Here is an 18,131-nt window from a genome sequence, read left to right on the forward strand (position 1 = left end):
TGCCTGAGTGTGTGTGAGAGAGGGAGATAGTGTGAGGGAGCCTGAATGTGTCTGTCGGTGTGTGTTATGTGGGAGTCCACGTGTGCGTTTCTGTGTGTGACATTTCTTTATTTTTTACCTACGGCCCACAAAAATGTACCCTCCTGCTGAAAAGTTTGGAGGCCCTGCACTAGACCACCAGAGAAGCTGCCCCTGAGGCAGATATTGTACTACTGCCTCTTGCAATTACTCATACTCATTCTCACCACTTTCCACAGCTACAACACACACTAGCTGAACAAATGTCTCCTCATCCCTAACTGCTAAGATTACAGCTTCAATATTCTGCCTACGTCTGCTCTCCCGATTCAGGCCACAGTGTGTCTAGGAGGAAGACAAAACACAGGCTGCATCTCTGGAGAACGTGGATAGGTGACGTTTTGGGTCGGGACCCTTCTTCACACTGATTGTCCATATCCCCACCTCAAACTTCACCTGTCCATGAAAGTTCACCTATCCATTCACGTTCTCCACAGACGCTGCCTGAGCCGCTGAGTTACTCCAGCACTTTGCGTCTTTTTTTCCCAGACCAGCACCTGCGGTTTCTTGTTTTTCCGGACCACCGTGTCCACATTCCCTCCCTTCTAGCGGTGAATCTGTGGAATTCGTTGGAGGCCAAGGCAATGGATATTTTTACAGTGGAGACGTAACTGATTTTTGATTAGTACAGGTGGGGGTGGGGGACTATGGGTAGACGGCAGGAGAATGGGGTTGAGAGGGAAAGATGGATCCGCCACGATTGAATGGTGGAGTAGACTGGATGGGCTAAATGGCCTAATTCTACTCCGACAACTTGTCATTATGCACACCTGCAATCTCCAGTCCTCTGTAGAACAGTACAGCATAGGAACAGGCCCTTGGGCCCACAGTGCCCATTCTGAATATAATACCAATTTTAATCTGCCTGCACATGATCTCTAACCTCCCAGAGGTCACTGTTTCGAGTGAGGCCACAAGCAAATTGGAGGATCGCCACCTCATATTTCACTTGGACAGCTTACAGCCCAGCGGTATGAACATTGATTTCACTAGTTTTAACTAACCTCATGGTGGAAGGAGCTGCAGATGCTGATTTAAAGTGAAGATAAATCACTAAAAGCTGAAGTAACACAGTGGGACAGGCAGCATCTCTGGAGAGAAGGAATGGAGAATGGTCTTGACCCGAAACGTCACCCATTCCTTCTCTCCAGAGATGCTGCATGTCCCGCTGAGTTACTCCAGCTTTATGTGTCTATCCTTGCACGCCCTCTCTACCCCCCTTCCCCACCCTAGATAACAAGGGAAATCAGGGTTAGAATCAAAACAAAAGATGAAGCATACAAATTAGCCAGAAAAAGCAGCCTACCAGAGGACTGGGAGAAATTCAGTCCAGCAGAGGAGGACGGGTTAATTAGGAAATGGAAAATAGATTATGATAGAAAACTGGCAGGGAACATAAAAATTGACTGCAAACGTTTTTATAGATATGTGAAGCGAAAAAGATTAGTCAAAACTAATGTATGTCCCTTGCAGTCAGAAACAGGTGAATTGATCATGGGGAACCAGGACATGGCAGACCAATTGAATAACTACTTTAGTTCTGTCTTCACTAAGGAAGACAAATAATCTGCCAGAAATAGCAGGGGACCGGGGTTCAAATGAGATGGAGGAACTGAGTGAAATCCAGGTTAGTCGGGAAGTGGTGTTAGGTAAATTGAATGGATTGAAGGCCGATAAATCCCCAGGGCCAGATAGGCTGCATCCCAGAGTACTTATGGAAGTAGCCCCAGAAATAGTGGATGCATTACTGATAATTTTTCAAAACTCTTTAGATTCTGGAGTAGTTCCTAAGGATTGAAGGGTGGCTAATGTAACCCCACTTTTTAAAAAGGGAGGGAGAGAGAAAATGCGGAATTACAGACCAGTTTAACATCGGTAGTGGGGAAAATGCTCTAGTCAGTTATTAAAGATGGGATAGCACATTTGGAAAGTGGTGAAATCATTGGACAAAGTCAGCATGGATTTATGAAAGGTAAATCATGTCTGACGAATCTTATAGAATTTTTCGAGGATGTAACTAGTAGAGTAGATAAGGGAGAACCAGTGGATGTGTTATATCTGGACTTTCAGAAGGCCTTCGACAAAGTCCCACATAAGAGATTAGTATGCAAACTTAAAGCACATGGTATTGGGGGTTCAGTATTGATGTGAATAGAGAACTGGCTGGCAGACAGGAAGCAAAGAATAGGAGTAAACGGGTCCTTTTCAGAATGGCAGGCAGTGACTAGTGGGGTACCACAAGGCTCAGTGCTGGGACCCCAGCTATTTACAATATATATTAATGATCTGGACGAGGGAATTGAATCCAACATCTCCATGTTTGCGGATGACACAAAGCTGGGGGGCAGTGTTAGCTGGGAGGACTGGTTAGCTGGGAACTTACAAAATTCTTAAGGGGTTGGACAGGCTAGATGCAGGAGGATTGTTCCCGATGTTGGGGAAGTCCAGGACAAGGGGTCACAGCTTAAGGATAAGGGGGAAATCCTTTAAAACCGAGATGAGAAGAACTTTTTTCACACAGAGAGTGGTGAATCTGTGGAACTCTCTGCCACAGAGGGTAGTTGAGGCCAGTTCATTGGCCATATTTAAGAGGGAGTTAGATGTGGCCCTTGTGGCTAAGGGGATCAGAGTGTATGGAGAGAAGGCAGGTACGATATACTGAGTTGGATGATCAGCCATCATATTGAATGGCGGTGCAGGCTCGAAGGGCCGACTGGCCTACTCCTGCACCTAATTTCTAGGAGGATGCTAGGAGGCTGCAAGGTGACTTGGATAGGTAACTTGGATAGAGTGGGCAAATGCATGGCAGATGCAGTATCATGTGGATAAATGCAAGGTTATCCACTTTGGTGGCAAAAACAGGAAAGTAGACTATTATCTGAATGGTGGCCGCTTAGGAAAAGGGGAGATGCAACGAGACCTGGGGGTCATGGTACACCAATCATTGAAAGTAGGCATGCAGGTGCAGCAGGCAGTGAAGAACGCAAATGGCAAGTGCTGGAGTTTCTCAGCAGGTCGGGCAGCATCTGGTCAGTTCCCTTCTTTAGACTTCTTCAGAGTTGGCAGGAGAGAGCTGGAAAAGACGTCGGGGCTAGACAAACCTTGGCAAGTGTTTAGTTTATTGTCACGTGTACCAGCATACAGTGAAGAGCTATTTTGTTGTGTGCTATCCAGTCAGTGGAAAGACAATAAATAATTACAATCAAGGCATCCACAGTGTACAGATACATGATAAGGGAATAATGTTTAGTGCAAGGTAAAGCCAGTGAGGTTAACAGCTCAGGACCACTCTCTAGCTGTTGGTAGGATGTTTCAGTTGCCTGATAACAGCTGGGAAGAAAACTACCTGTATCTAGAGGTGTGCGTTTTCACACTTCAATACCTCTTGCCCGATGGGAGAGGGGAGAAGAGAGAGTGGCCGGGGTGAGACTGGTCCTTGATTATGCTGCTTGCCTTGCCCTGCTGAGGCAGTGTGAGGAGGCAACGGAACTGAGGTGGGTGCACGGGTATTCATAAGTTGTAGGAACAGAATTAGGGCATTCGGCCCATCAAGTTTACTCCAAATCATTACTGATCTATCCTTCCCTCTCAACCCCATTCTCCCCTGACACATGTACTAATGAAGAATCTATTTCTGCCTTAAAAATACCCATTGACTTGGCCTCCACAGCCGACTGTGGCAATGAATTCCTCAGATTCACCGCCCTCTAAAGAAATTCATCCTCATCTCATTTCTAAAGGAACGTCCTTTAATTCTGAGACTATGACCTCTGGTCCTATACTCTCCCACCAGGGACACAGGATGCAATAGAGAGGTTGTTGTAGGTGCACACGGATCTCTGTCTCACCTGCATGGACTCCTGGGGTCCCTGGATGGAGGTCAGGGGAGGAGATATGGTTTAGAATACGTTCGAGATACAGCGCGGAAACAGGCTCTTCGGCCCACCAAGTCCACGCCAACCAGCGATCCCCTAACATTAACATTATCCCACACATTCTAGGGACAATTTACATTTACACCAAGTCAATTAACCTAACCTTCAAATCTGTACGTCTTTGGATGGTGGGAGGAAACCGGTGCACCCGGGGAAAACCTATGCAGGTCAAGGGGAGAACGTATACAAACTCCATACAGGCAGCACCCGAGGTCAGGATTGAACCCGGGTCCCTGATGCTGTGAGGCAGTAACTCTACAGCTGTGTCACCGTGCTGCCCAAAATAGGGACAGGTGTTGCATCTCCTGTGGTTGCAGAGGAAGGTGCCTGGGGAGGGGGTGGTTTGGGTGGGAAGGGACGAGTTGACCAGGGAGTTGTGGAGGTAACGGTCTCTGCGGAAAGGGGTGGAGATGGGAAGATGTGAGCGTTGAAGGTGATGGATCCATTCCCTCCACTGTCAGAGTGAGGTCATATATCGCTCACACCGCGGTATGAACATTGAACGGGTCTCGACCCGAAACATCACCCATTCCTTCTCTCTAGAGATGCTGCCTGTCCCGCTGAGTTACTCCATCATTTGTGTGTCTATCTTTGTTATGAATATTGACTTCTCTAACTTCAAGTAACCCTTGCTTTCCCCTCTTAGTTTAGTTTAGAGATACAGCGCGAAAACAGGCCCTTCGGCCCACCGAGTCTGTGCAGGCCAGCGATCCCCGCATCCTCCCCACACTATGGGGCAATTTACACATACACCAAGCCAATGAACCTACAAACCTGCACCCCTTCGGAATGTGGGAGGAAACCGTAGATCTCGGAGAAGACCCGCGCAGGTCACGGGGAGAACGTGCAAACTCCGCACAGACAGCACCCATGGTCGGGACCGAACCCAGGTCTCTGGTGCTGTAAGGCAGCAACTCTACCGCTGCACCACCGCGCTCCATCCTCATGGGCAGCTTCTCCTAGCGAACAATAACCCAATCTACATTTTCCTCGAAAATGTCTTGTTTTCACACCTTACACTTCCTTATCTCTGAGTCTCCCTCTCCCCTGACTCGCAGTCTGAACAAGGGTCTCGACCCGAAACGTCACCCAATCTTTTTATGCTGCCTGACCCGCTGAGTTACTCCAGCATTTTGTGTCTGCCTTTGGTGTAAACCAGCACCTGCAGTGCCTTCCTACACATTGCACCATGTGTACCACGGCCATTCACGTGGTGGCCTGCAGATGGCAGCACCCGACAAGACCTCTACTCCAGGACCAGCCCAATAGACCAGCAATGAGCCTAGACCCGGAATATCACCCATTCCTTCTCTCCAGGGATGCTGCTGCCTGGCCCGTTGAGTCACTCCAGCATTTTGTGCCGACAATGAGTCCTCTCAAGCCGGGCTCACTGGCAACAAAGAGTTAGATTTAGCTCTCAGGGCTAAGGGATTCAAGGGATATGGGGAGAAAGCAGGAACGGGGGTACTGATTTTGGATGATCAGCCATGATCATATTGAATGGCGGTCCTGGCTCGATGAGCTGAATGGCCTACTCCTGCGCCTATTTCCTATGTTTCTCACCCATATAATGTACACAAGCAGGGTTGGGAGTAACACTGTCATTGTGTTCCTGAGAAAACGTCAAAACTGCATTCCCTACCTCATCCCCCCCCACACACTCCCCCCCTTCCCTCCCCAGTCATCCCCCTCCCTCCCCCTCCCCACTCCTCCCCTTCCCTCCCTAGTCCTCCCCTTCCCTCCCTCCCTTCTCCTCCCCTTCCCTCCCTCCCGTCTCCCACTCCTCCTCTCCCCTTCCCTCCCGATGTCTCACCACCCCTTCCCTCCCCTCTCCCCTCCACACTCCACCCCTTCCCTCCACAGTCCTCCTCTCCCCACCCCATCCCTCATTACTCCTTCCCTATCCCTCTCCTTCCTGTCCCTCCCAACCCCACCTCCCCCCACCTCTCCCATCCTTAATCATCCCCACCCCTCCCTAATCCTCTACAATCCTCCTCCCCTCACCTCCTATTCCACTCCTCTCCTCCAGACCCTTCTAATCTCCACCCTTTCCCTCTGCAACCCTCCTCATTGAAAGGGTACAGAGAAGATTTACGAGGATGTTGCCAGGACTCGAGGGTCTGAGCTACAGGGGGAGGTTGAGCAGGACTCTATTCCTTGGAGCGCAGGAGGATGAGGTGATCTTATAGATGTGTATAAAACCATGAGAGGGATGGATAGGGTAAATGCACACTTTTACCCAGAGTAGAGGAATCGAGAACCAAAGGACATTGGTTTAAATTGACGGGGGGAAGATTTAATAGGAAGAGGGGTAACTTTTTCACACAGAGGGTGGGTGTATGGAACAAGCTGCCAGAGGAGGTCGTTGAAGCTGGGACTATCCCAATGTTTAAGAAACAGTTAGCCAGGTATGTTTGTCATGTTAGTATGTTAGACAATTAGACATGGACAGGACAGGTTTGGAGGTATATGGGCCAAACGCAGGCAGGTGGGACCAGTGTAGCTGGGCCATTGTTGGCCGGTGTGAGCAAGTTGGGCCGAAGGGCCTGTTTCCATGCTGTATCACTCTATGATATGATTTGACTGGATAGCAGAACAAAGTTTTTTACATGACACATGACATTAACAACCCGATTTCAACTCTAGTATCTTCCCCACTTCTCTGTTTCTAGTTGACCATGTGACACTGTAATGGTGGAAGGCGCTTTCAAAAATTGCTCCCTGTCATGTATAACTAACTCTGCAGGGCGGCACGGTGGCGCAGCGGTAGAGTTGAGGCCTCACAGCGCAAGAGACCCGGGTTCGATCCCGACTACAGGTGCTGTCTGTACGGAGTTTGTATATTCTCCCCGTGACCCGCGTGGGTTTTCTCCGGGTGCTCCAGTTTCCTCCCACACGTACAGGTTTGCCGGTTCATTGGCTTGGGTAAAATGTAAAATTGTCCCTAGTGTCTGTATAGGATAGTGTTAGCGCGCAGGAATCGCTGGTCGACACGGACTCGATGGGCCGAAGGGACTGTTGCCGCGCTACTAACCAGCTGCGCTTCCAGCTGTGGCAATTATTTTTACACTTTTATTCGAAAACATTGGAATTATTAGCACTTGAGAGAAATTTCAAACAAGACTAGAGGCAGCATCAGGGGTGAAGCAGTTGAAAGGCAAGGTACTGAGCTGGGATCTTTGCACAATGTTGTGTGGGCCAGTACACAGTCACAAACATAAAACACTCACGATTCATAGACTCAGCGCGGATATTTAAGGATGCCATTAAGCTGGAAAGGATGTATTAGACTTTAGACTCCGGAGAGCAATGCTAGAAACATAGAAAAATAGGTGCAGCAGTAGGCCGTTCGGCCCTTCGAGCCAGCACCGCAAATCAGCCATTCATTGCGATCACCCCCCATATTCTTTGCTGATGAACCATAAGAGCTAAATCTGACCTTGAAGACATCCAATGAATTGGCCCCATGCCTTCTGTGGCCAGAGATTCTCAACTCTCCATGAAATCCCTTCTCATCTCCGAAATAGGCCGGCCCCTAGACTGTGTGTGGCCCCTGGTTCTGGACTCCCCCAACATCGGGAACATTTTTCCTGCATCTAGCCTGTCCAATCCCTTTCTATAAAATCCTAAATTCCAACGAATACAAGCCCTTGACCCATTCTTTCAATGTGATAGAGACTGAAACCCTCTGAGGCCATTTGGAATTCCATAAATTGCGATCACGGCTGATCGTCTCCCTGCCTTCTCCCCATATCCCTTGACTCCACTGCCCATAAACTATCTTTTTCTAAATCCTCCAGTGACTTGGCCTCCACTGCCCTCTGTGGCAGGGAATTCCATAAATTCACAACTCCCGGGTGAAAACGTTTTTTTTATTCTAAGACCTCCCCTTTATTCTAAGACTGTGGCCCCTGGTTCTGGACTCGCCCAACATTTTTCCTGCATCTAGCTTGTCCAGTCCTTTTATAATTGTATATGTTTCTATAAGAAACCCACTCATCCTTCTAAACTCCAGTGAATACAAGCCTAGTCTTTTCAATCTTTCCTCATATGACATTCCCGCCATCCCAGGGATCAATCTCGCGAACCTACGCTGCACTGCCTCAATCACAAGGATACCCATCCTCAAATTAGGTGACCAAAACTGTACACAATACTCCAGGTGTGGTCTCACCAGAGCCCTATACAACTGCAGATGACGCTGCAGTGATAGCAGTGCTGAACTACTATCTACCTCTTTGGTGTCCCACGGACTATCCTTGACCGGATCCACTCAATGTTATTCCCTTATCATTGTAAATGGGTATTTTGTAACTAGGGAACAATACACAGAAGCCAATTCACCTACAGACCTGTACGTCTTTGGAATGTGAGAGGACACCCACACAGGTCACGGAGAGGTCTCCGCAAAGACAGCACCCTTGGTCGGGATGGAAGGCGGGTCTCTGGCGCTGCAAGGCAGCAACTCTGCCGCTGCCCATGTGTGGAAGGTGATACATATCCCCTGTCTCATTTTAAAGCTGCGCCCTCTCATATTTGGCATCTATCTCCTCTCTGTGGGGACAAGGGCTCTGACTGTCTACCCTGTGTCGTATGTGTATGTGACAAATAAACTTGACTTGACTTGACTGTCTCCGCCTCTCATGCTTTTATATCAGGTCTATCAGAAGAGTTTACGAGGAAGGTCTCCGCAACCTCCGCTGTTCTAGAGACAGCAATCTAGGTTTGTCCAAGATAGAGATACGAAATGCTGGCAGTACCCCTGGTCAGGATGGAACCCAGGTGAGTGTGGCTGTGAGGCAGCAACTCTGCCGCTGCGCCACCGAGCCGCCCATTGTAGGGGACAGGATAGTGAGGGCCAATATTGGCGCAGCAACACACCGGGGGGGGGGGGGGGGTGGGGGGGGGGGGGGGGGGGGGGGGGGGGGGGGGGGGGGGGGGGGGGGGGGGGGGCAATCTACAGGCGTGGCGGGGAACCGGAGCACCCGAAGGGAACCCTCGCAGATCACAGGGAGAACGTGTAAACTCCACACAGACAGGGAGTGTAGAGGGAGGGAGGGGAGTGTGGAGGGAGGGAGGGAGGGAGTATGGATGGGGGGGGGGGAGGGGAAGGAGGGGGCGGACGGAGGGAGGAGGGGGGGAGAGGGAGGGGAGAAGCGTGTAGAGGCAGGGGGGTATTTAGGGGATAGGGGGAGTGTGGAGGGAGGGGGTTTATTTAGGGGGGAGTGTGGAGGGAGGGAGGGGGACAGTGGAGGGAGTATGGGTGGAGAGAGTAGGGAGGGGAGGGAGGGAGGATGGGAGGGGGTAGAGGAGGGAGGGGGCATGTAGAGGGGAGGGGGTATTTAGGGGGGTGTGAGGGAGGGGAGGGTGTAAGGGGGGTGTGTGGAGGGAGGGAGTATGGAGGGAGGGGGGAGGGAGGGGGGGGAGCGGGGAGGGTCGTGTAGAGGGGAAGGAGGTATTTTAGGGGGGGGGTTGATTGAGGGAGGGAGGGAGGGGAGGGTACAAGGGGGAGGGGTGTGTAGAGGGAGGGGATAATCGCGCTATAAAGCCGGGTGTTTCCGGAGCGGCTCCAGTTGTAACGCGCTCCCTGTGCAGGTAAGCCCTCGGCCACGTCCCGTTACGGGATCGTCCGCGGGATCGAACGAACTGAAATAACCCAGAGAGGAGGGAAGGGGACGGGAGAGGCGAGAGTGGAGGAGGAGAGGAGAGGGGAGTAGGGGGAGCGGGGAGAAAATGGGTGAAGGGGAGGAGAGGAGTCGAAGGGAGGGGAGGGGAGAGAGGAGAGGAGAGGAGGAGGAGAGAGGGAGGGAGAGGGAGAGAGAAAGGGGGAGATGGGAGAGATGAGAGAGAGAGAGAGAGGGAGAGAGGGGGGGGGGGGAGAGAGAATGGGGGAGATGGGGAGAGAGGGAGATGGGGAGAGGGGGTGGGGAGGGGAGGGAGGGATGAGAGAGAGAGAGAGAGAGAGATGTGGAGAGAGAGGGAGGGAGACGGGGAGAGAGAGAGAGGGAGATGGGGACGGGAGAGGGGGGGGAGAGAGGGAGAGGGGGATGGGGAGAGAGGGAGATGAGGGAGATGGGGAGAGGGGGGGAGGGGGGGAGGGGGGGGGGGGGGGAAAGGGGTGGGGGGGAGGTTGGGGGGGGGGGGGGGGGGGGGGGAGAGGGGGAGATAGAGAGAGATTGATAGCCGGGGAGAGAGATGATGGGTTTGAGCAGAGGTTTACCAGAATGCTGCCTGGATTAGAGGATACCACTACTAGATTAGTGTGTAGGAAGGAACTGCAGATGCTGGTTTACACCGAATTGGTGGAGTAACTCCGCGGGTCAGATAGCCAACGATGTTTTGATCGGTCGTTTTCACACCATAGCCTTCCATATCTCTGATCTCCCTCTCCCCTGACTCACAGTCTGAAGAAGGGTCTCGACCTAAAATGTCGCCCACTATTTCTCTCCAGAGATGCTGCCTGTCCCGCTGAGTTACTCCAGCATTTCGTATTGATCCTGGAAAAACCTAGATTGCTTCTCTAGATCAGCGGAGATTGATGAGGGAGATAGTGATACAGCGTGGAAACCGGCCCTTCGGCCCATCTTGCCCACGCTGGCCAACATGTCCCATATACCCTAGTCCCACCTGCCTGCGTTTGGTCCATATCCCTCTAAACCTGTCCGATCCATGTACCTGTCTAAATGTTTCTTAAACGTTGGGATAGTCCCAGCCTCAACTACCTCACCTGGCATCTTGTTCCATACACCCACCACCCTTTGTGTGAAAATGTTACCCCTCAGATTCCTATTAAATCTTTTCCCCCTCATCTTAAATCTGTGTCCTCTGGTCCTCGATTCCCCAACTCTGGGCAAGAGACTGTGCGTCTACCCGATCTATTCCTTTCATGTTTTTGTACACCTCTATAAGATCACCCCTCATCCTCCTGCGCTCCAATGAATAGAGTCCCAGCCAACTCAACCTCTCCCTGTAGCTCAGACCCTCGAGTCCTGGCAACATCCTCGTAAATCTGTGCAGGTTTGTAAGTTAATTGGCTTCTGTATATTGTCCCTAGTGTGTAGGATGGTGCTAGTGTAGGGGAAGATCACTGGTCGGCACAGACTCGGTGGGCCGAAGGGCCCGTTTCCACAATGTGTCTCCAAACTAAACGAGATGAAACTTATCAGGGCTAAACTCCATCTGCCATTTCTCTGCCCACTCCATCAATGTGATCCATTCCAGGAAGAATGTGAAAGGGTGCGGAGAAGGTTTAACAGAATGATATTGGAAGGAAGTGCAGATGTTGATTTAAACCGTAGACAGACAAAAAAATCTGGAGTAACTCAGCGGGTCACGCAGCATCTCTGGAGAAAAAGAATAGGTGACGTTTCGGGTCGAGACCCTTCTTCAGACTGAGAGTCAGGGGAAAGGGAAACGAGAGATATAGATGGTGATGTAGAGAGATATAGAACAAATGAATTAAAGATATGCAAAAAGTGATAATGCTGGGTTGTAAACTGCCCAGAATGATACCTGGATTCAAGTGTATTCGCTACAAGGAGAGGGACAAACTTGAATTTATTTTCCCGGGTGCGTCGGAGATTGAAAGTTGAACTTATAAAAGTTTATACATTTGATGAGAGGCAAAGATATGGTGAAAAATAATCCCACGAAGACCTTTCATCTTTAGGGTATAGGAAGGAACGGCAGATGCAGGTTTAACCCGTAGATAGACAAAACAAGCTGGAGTAACTCAACGGGGCAGGTAGCATCTCTGGAGAGACGTATTGGGTGACGTTTTGGGTTGAGAAACATCTTCTGAGTTACTCCAGCATTATCTGTCGTTCTTCAGTCTTTAGAGCTTAGCTTTAAGGGGGAGAGGGAGAAGGAGATGTGCGCGGCAAGTTTTATTTTACACATAGGGTGGTGCTGGAGGCACATACGATAGTGGCGTTTAAGAGGCTTTTGGAGTTAGGAGGTAATGGAGGGATATGGATCACTTGCAGGCTGATAAGTGATGGCCTCGGCATCATGTTCAGCATGGACATTGTGGGCCGAAGGGCCTGCTCCTGTGTTGTACTATTCTATGTTTAGTTTAGTGTAGAGATACAGCGCGGAACCTTCGGCCCACTGAGTCCGTGCCGACCAGCGATTCCCGCACACTAACACTACCCTACACACACTAGGGACAATTTACAATTTACCGAAGTCAATTAACCTACAAATCTCTACGTCTTTGGCGTGTGGAAGGAAACCGAAGATCTTGGAGAAAATCATGGAGAGAACGCCATACAGACAGCGCCTGTAGTCGGGATCGAACCGGGGTCTCTGGTGTTGCAAGCGCTGTAAGGCAGCAACTCTACCGCCGCGCCACTGTAACACCCTTAGCCAAGGAATGGCAAATGCAGTTTAATGCAGATGAGCGGCACGGTGGCGCAGTGGTAGAGTTGCTGCCTCACAGCGCCAGATACCCCGGTTGGATCTCGACTACGGGTGCTGTCTGTACGGAGTTTGTATGTTCTCCCCGTGACCTGCGTGGGTTTTTTACGAGATTCTCTGCTTCCTCCCACAACCCAAAGACGTACAGGTATGTTGTAAGTGAAGCGGCTTGGTATAAGTGTAAATTGTCCCGAGTGTGTGTAGGATAGTGTTAGTGTGTGGGGGTCGCTGGTTGGCACATTTGGTGGCCAATGGGCCGGTTTCCGGGCTGTACAGTATCTCTAAAGAAAACTAAGCTACAGTGCGGGATGTTGCAATTTGGGAAGTTAAACCAGGGCAGGACCTTCACAGTGGTACAAGGTACAAGGTTGTGTTGGCAGAGCAGGGTACAAGTACATAGTTGTACATAGATGTAATGCTGAGGCTCAACAAGGTGCTGCTCAGAGAATTTGGAGTATTGTGAGCAATCTTGGCCACCATATCTGAGGAAGGATGTGCTGCCTCTGGATAGGATCCAGAGGAGGTCTATAAGAATGATCCCAGGAATGAGTGGGTTAACCTATAATGAGCGCTTGTCAGCACTGGGCCTGTACTTGCTGGAGTTTAGAAGGACGAGGGGACACCTCATTGAAACTTACTGAATAGTGAAAGGCTTGGATGGAGTAAACGTGGAGAGGATGTTCCCCTAGTGGGAGAGTCTAGGACTAGAGGTCGTAGCCTCAGAAGGAGATGAGGAGGAATTTCTTGTGTCAGGGGGTGGTGTTCTTTGCCAGAAGACTGTGGAGGCCAAGTCAGTGGATATTTTTTAGGCAGAGATAGATAGATTCTTGATTAGTACAGGTGTCAGAGGTTACAGGTGTTAGGCAGGGTAGATAGATCAGCCATGATTGAATGGCGGAGTAGACTTGATGGGCCGAATGGCCAAATTCTGCTCTACCACATGATATAGTTCCCAGAAAGTGGTTTTGCAGGTAGATAGAATGGTAAAGAGGACTTTTAGACACGTTGACCTCCATCAGTCAGGGAATTGAGTTTAGAAGATTGGAAATGATGTAACAGTTGTACAAGACGTTAGTGAGGCCACACTTGGAGTATTGTGTTCAGTTCTGGTCACCGTGCTGCAGGAAGGATACTGTTAAAGGTACAGAGAAGATTTATGAGGATGTTGCCGGGACTCGAGAGCCTTTGCTACAGGGAGAGGTTGGGCAGGCTCGTACTTTATTCCTTGAAGCACAGGAGGCTGAGGGGTGATCTTATTGAGGTGTATAATATCACGAGGGGAATTGATATGACAAATGCATATGGTCTTTTTTCCCCAGAGTAGAAGAATCAAGAATTAGAGGGTAAAGGTTTAAGGTGAGAGGGGCAAGATTTAATAGGAACCTGAGGGGCAAGTCTTTCACTCAGTAGGTGAGTAGGTGGGTGTAAGGAACGAGCTGTAAAGAAGTATTTGAGGCATGGACTATAACAACATTTGGACATGAACATGGAGAGGAAAGGTTTTGTGGGACTTGGGAGCTGGTGCAGGATTCCCAAAAAGTTAATCTGCAAGTCGAATCAGTATTAAAGAAAGCGAACTCATTTATTTCAAGAGGGCATGTTTACAAAAGCACGGATGTAATAATGAGGCTCTATAAGGCGCTGGTGAGGCCACATTTGGATTATTGTGAGCAATTTTGGGCACCACATCTGAGGAAGGATGTGCTGGCTCTGGAGAGGGTCCAGAGAAGGTTTACAAGAACGATCCCAGGAATTTGTGCGTTAACATATGTTGGATGGCTCTGGGTCTGAACTCGCTGGAGTTTAGAAGAATGAGGGGGGACCTCATTGAAACATACGGAATAGTCAAAGGCTTGGATAGAGTGGATGTGGAGAGGATGTTTAATCTAGTGAGAGAGTCTAGGAATTAAAGGACCTTCTTTTCGGAAGGAGATGAGGATACATTTCTTTAATCAGAGGGTGGTGAATCTGTGGAATTCCTTGCCACAGAAGGCTGTGGAGGCCAATGGATATTTTAAATAGATTCTTGATTATTATTGATTGTTTTAGATGTTGGTGAGACCGCATTGAGAATATTGTGTTCAGTTCTGGGCACCATGTTATAGGAAAGATATTGTCAAACTAGAAAGGCTTCAGAAAAGATTTACGAGGATGTTGCCAGGACTAGAGGGTGTGAGCTATAGGGAGAAGTTGAGTAGGCTGGGTCTCTATTCCATGGAGCGCAGGAGGGTGAGGGGAAATCTTATAGAGGTGTATAAAATCATGAGAGGAATAGATCGGCTAGACGCACAGGTAAATCGGGCAGATGCACAGAGTCTCTTGCCCAGAGTTGGGGATTCGAGGTCCAGAGGACATAGGTTCAACGTGAAGGGGAAAAGATTTAATAGGAATCTGAGGGGTAACTTTTTCACACAAAGGGTGGTGGGTGTATGGAACAAGCTGCCAGAGGAGGTAGTTGAGGCTGGGACTATCCCATCATTTAAGAAACAGTTAGACAGGTACATGGATAGGGCAGGTTTGGAGGGATATGGACTAAGTGCAGGCAAATAGGACAAGTGTAGCTGAGACATTGTTGGCCGGTGTGGGCAAGTTGGGCCGAAGGGCCTGTTTCCACACTGTATCACTCTATGACCCTATGACTCTATGATTAGTACAGGTGTCAGAAGGCAGGGGAATGGGGTTATGAGGGAGAGATAGATCAGCCATGATTGAATGGCAGAGTAGACTTGATGGGCCGAATGGCCCAATTCTACTCCTATCCCTTATGACATTATGACCTGGGCAAAATGCAGGCAAGTGGGACTGGTGTAGATGTGGCTTATTGGTCAGCAGGGTCAATTTGGGCCGAGTGGCCTGTTTCCGTGCACAGAGGTAGAGCTGCTGCCTCACAGCGCCAGAGACCTAGGTTCAATCCCGACTACGGGAGCTGTCAGTACGGAGTTTGTAGGTTCTGCCTGTGACCGTGTGGGTTTTCTCCGGGTGTTCCGGTTTTCTCCCACACTCCAAAGATGTACAGGTTTGGAGGTTAATTAGCTTGGTATAATGGTATCAATGTAAAATTGTGCCTTGTGTGTGTAGGATAGTGTTAGTGTGCCAGTCGGTGTGGACTCGGTGGGCTGAAGGGCCTGTTGCCACACTGTATCTCTAAACTAAACTAAACTAAACTAATTTGGACAGGTACATGGATAGGACAGGTTTAGAGGGATACGGGCCAAATGCTGGCAGGGGGACTAGTGTAGATGGGACATGTTGATGGGACATGTTGATGGGACCTAGTTTGAGGAAGGACATTCTTGCTATTGAGGGAGTGCAGCGAAGGTTCACCAGGTTAAATCCCGGGATGGCGGGACTGACATATGATGAAAGAATGGATCGACTGGGCATATTCACTGGAATTTAGAAGAATGAGAGGGAATCTTATAGAAACATCTAATATTGGACAGGCTAGATGCTGGAAAAATGTTCCCGATGTTGAGGGAGTCCAGAACCAGGGGTCACACACAGTTTAAGAATAAGGGGTCGGCCATTTAGGACTGAGATGAGGAAAAACTTTTTCACCCAGAGAGTTGTGAATGTGTGGAATTCTCTGCCACGGAGGCAGTGGAGGCCGATTCACTGGATGTATTCAAGAGAGTTTAATATAGCTCTTAGGGCTAACGGAATGAAGGGATATGGGGAAGAAAGCAGGAACGGGTGTAGATTTTGGATGATCAACCATGATCATATTGGATGGCGGTGCTGGTTCGAAGGGCCGAATGGCCTACTCTTGCACCTATTTTCTATGCTTCTATGTTGGTCGGCGTGGGCAAGTTGGGCCAGGGTCTGTTTCCACGCTGTATGACTGAACGTAACTCCAGCTCTTGGGCTAAAGGAAAGCTGTAGAGAGGGGATGGTGAGTATGAAAAGAGTCTCTACAGAACAATGAAACGGTGGCTTGTTTTTCTTGCCCTGTTGGGGTCCTGGTCTTATTAATAGATGTCAAAGCACGACGCCACGTGTAAAGGAACAGCCTGGGGTTTAATGAGCCCCTCGTTAGAGCCAAGGATATAGATCAAGGGAAACGTGGAAATAAAAGATCAGGATTGAGAACAGGTGTTCAGAAGAAAGCCAAGACTCTCATTTGCACCGAGCTTTTATGTGGTAAAGTTTCCAACTCTGCCTGTCCTTTCATGCCCCTGTCCCACTTAGGAAACTTGAACGGAAACCTCTGGAGACTTTGTGCCCCACCCAAGGTTTCCGTGCGGTTCCCGGAGGTTTTTGTCAGTCTCCCTACCTGCTTCCACTACCTGCAACCTCCGGCAACCACCTGCAACCTCCGGGTCTACATTCTACATTCTACATTCCATGTTTCCTGGGCACTCTTTTGGCTGAGTTTCGAAGTTAGGAGGTCACGTTGCAGTTGTATAAGACGTTGGGTGAGGCCGCATTTAGAGTATTGGGTTCAGTTCTGAGCAACGTGTAAATCCCACTTTCCTGCCTTCTCCCCATAACCCTTAACACCCGTTCGAAATAAAAATCTATCTATCTCTGCCTTCAAAATATCCACTGACTTGGCCTCCACAACCCTCTGTGGCAATGAGTTCCACAGATTCACCACCCTCTGACTAAAGAAGTTCCTCCTCACCTTTCTAAAACAGCACCCTTTAATTCTGAGGCTGTGACCTCTGGTCCCAGACTCTACCATCAGTGGAAACATCCTATTAATCTATCAAACCCACTCTAGCTATGCCTTTTGTTATTCTGTAAGTTTCAATGAGGTCTCCTCTTAACCTTCTAAACTCCAGCGAGTACAGGCCCAGTGCTGTCGAATGCTCATCATATGTTAACCCACTCATTCCTGGAATCATTCTTGTAAACCTCTCCGGAGCCAGCACATCCTTCCTCAGATATGGGGCCCAAATGTGCTCACAGTACGTCAAATGCGGCCTCACCAGCACCTTTGTAAAGCTTCATCGCAGGTGTCCTTTGACCTGTTACTGAGGTTGGGAAATCTCATGGTTTCTTGGCTTTCATTGTAAAGGGATTTAGTTACTGGAGGAAGGGAAGTTTGTTTAGTTTGAAGGGGCTGTCCCACTTTGCTGTCTTTTGCGCGCCATTTACGTGACCTGCTGGCGTGTGGGTAGAGTGTGGGTAACGTGTGGGTAGCGTGTAGGTAGCGTGTGGGTAGCACGGGACGGGCGCATGGAGTGGCGTGGACTTCGTCCTGCACAAAATCTTCGCGCGCCACCGGCCTGTTGCGTAACTGACGGCCAAGGTGGGACAGGCCCAAGACCCTGGCGCGGCGCAACGTCTCACCTCCAACAGCAGCAGAAGCAGCAGGCAAACGATCGCTGAGCTCGGCCTGGGGCTCACGGCTGTTGCGGAGCCGGATCCGCTCCCACTCCCACTCCCAGAGCGGAGCCAAGAAAATTGAAGATAGACACAAAATGCAGGAGTAACTCAGCGGGACCGGCAGCGTCTCTGGAGAGAAGCAATGGGTGACGTTTCGGGTCGATACCCTTCTTTCAGTCTGAAGAAGGGTCTCGACCCGAAACATCATCCGTTCCTTCCCTCCAGAGATGCTGCCGGTCCCGCTGAGTTACTCCAGCATTTTGTATCCATCTTCAAATGATGTCACACGGTCCGGACGGCTGTGCGGGCGAATGATGACTCTCGTGGGACCGGCACGCAACCGTCACTTACCGGCCTGTCGCAGGAGTG

This window comes from Leucoraja erinacea, unplaced genomic scaffold, assembly GCF_028641065.1.
Source record: "Leucoraja erinacea ecotype New England unplaced genomic scaffold, Leri_hhj_1 Leri_54S, whole genome shotgun sequence".
In the NCBI taxonomy this organism is placed as follows: Eukaryota; Metazoa; Chordata; class Chondrichthyes; order Rajiformes; family Rajidae; genus Leucoraja; species Leucoraja erinaceus.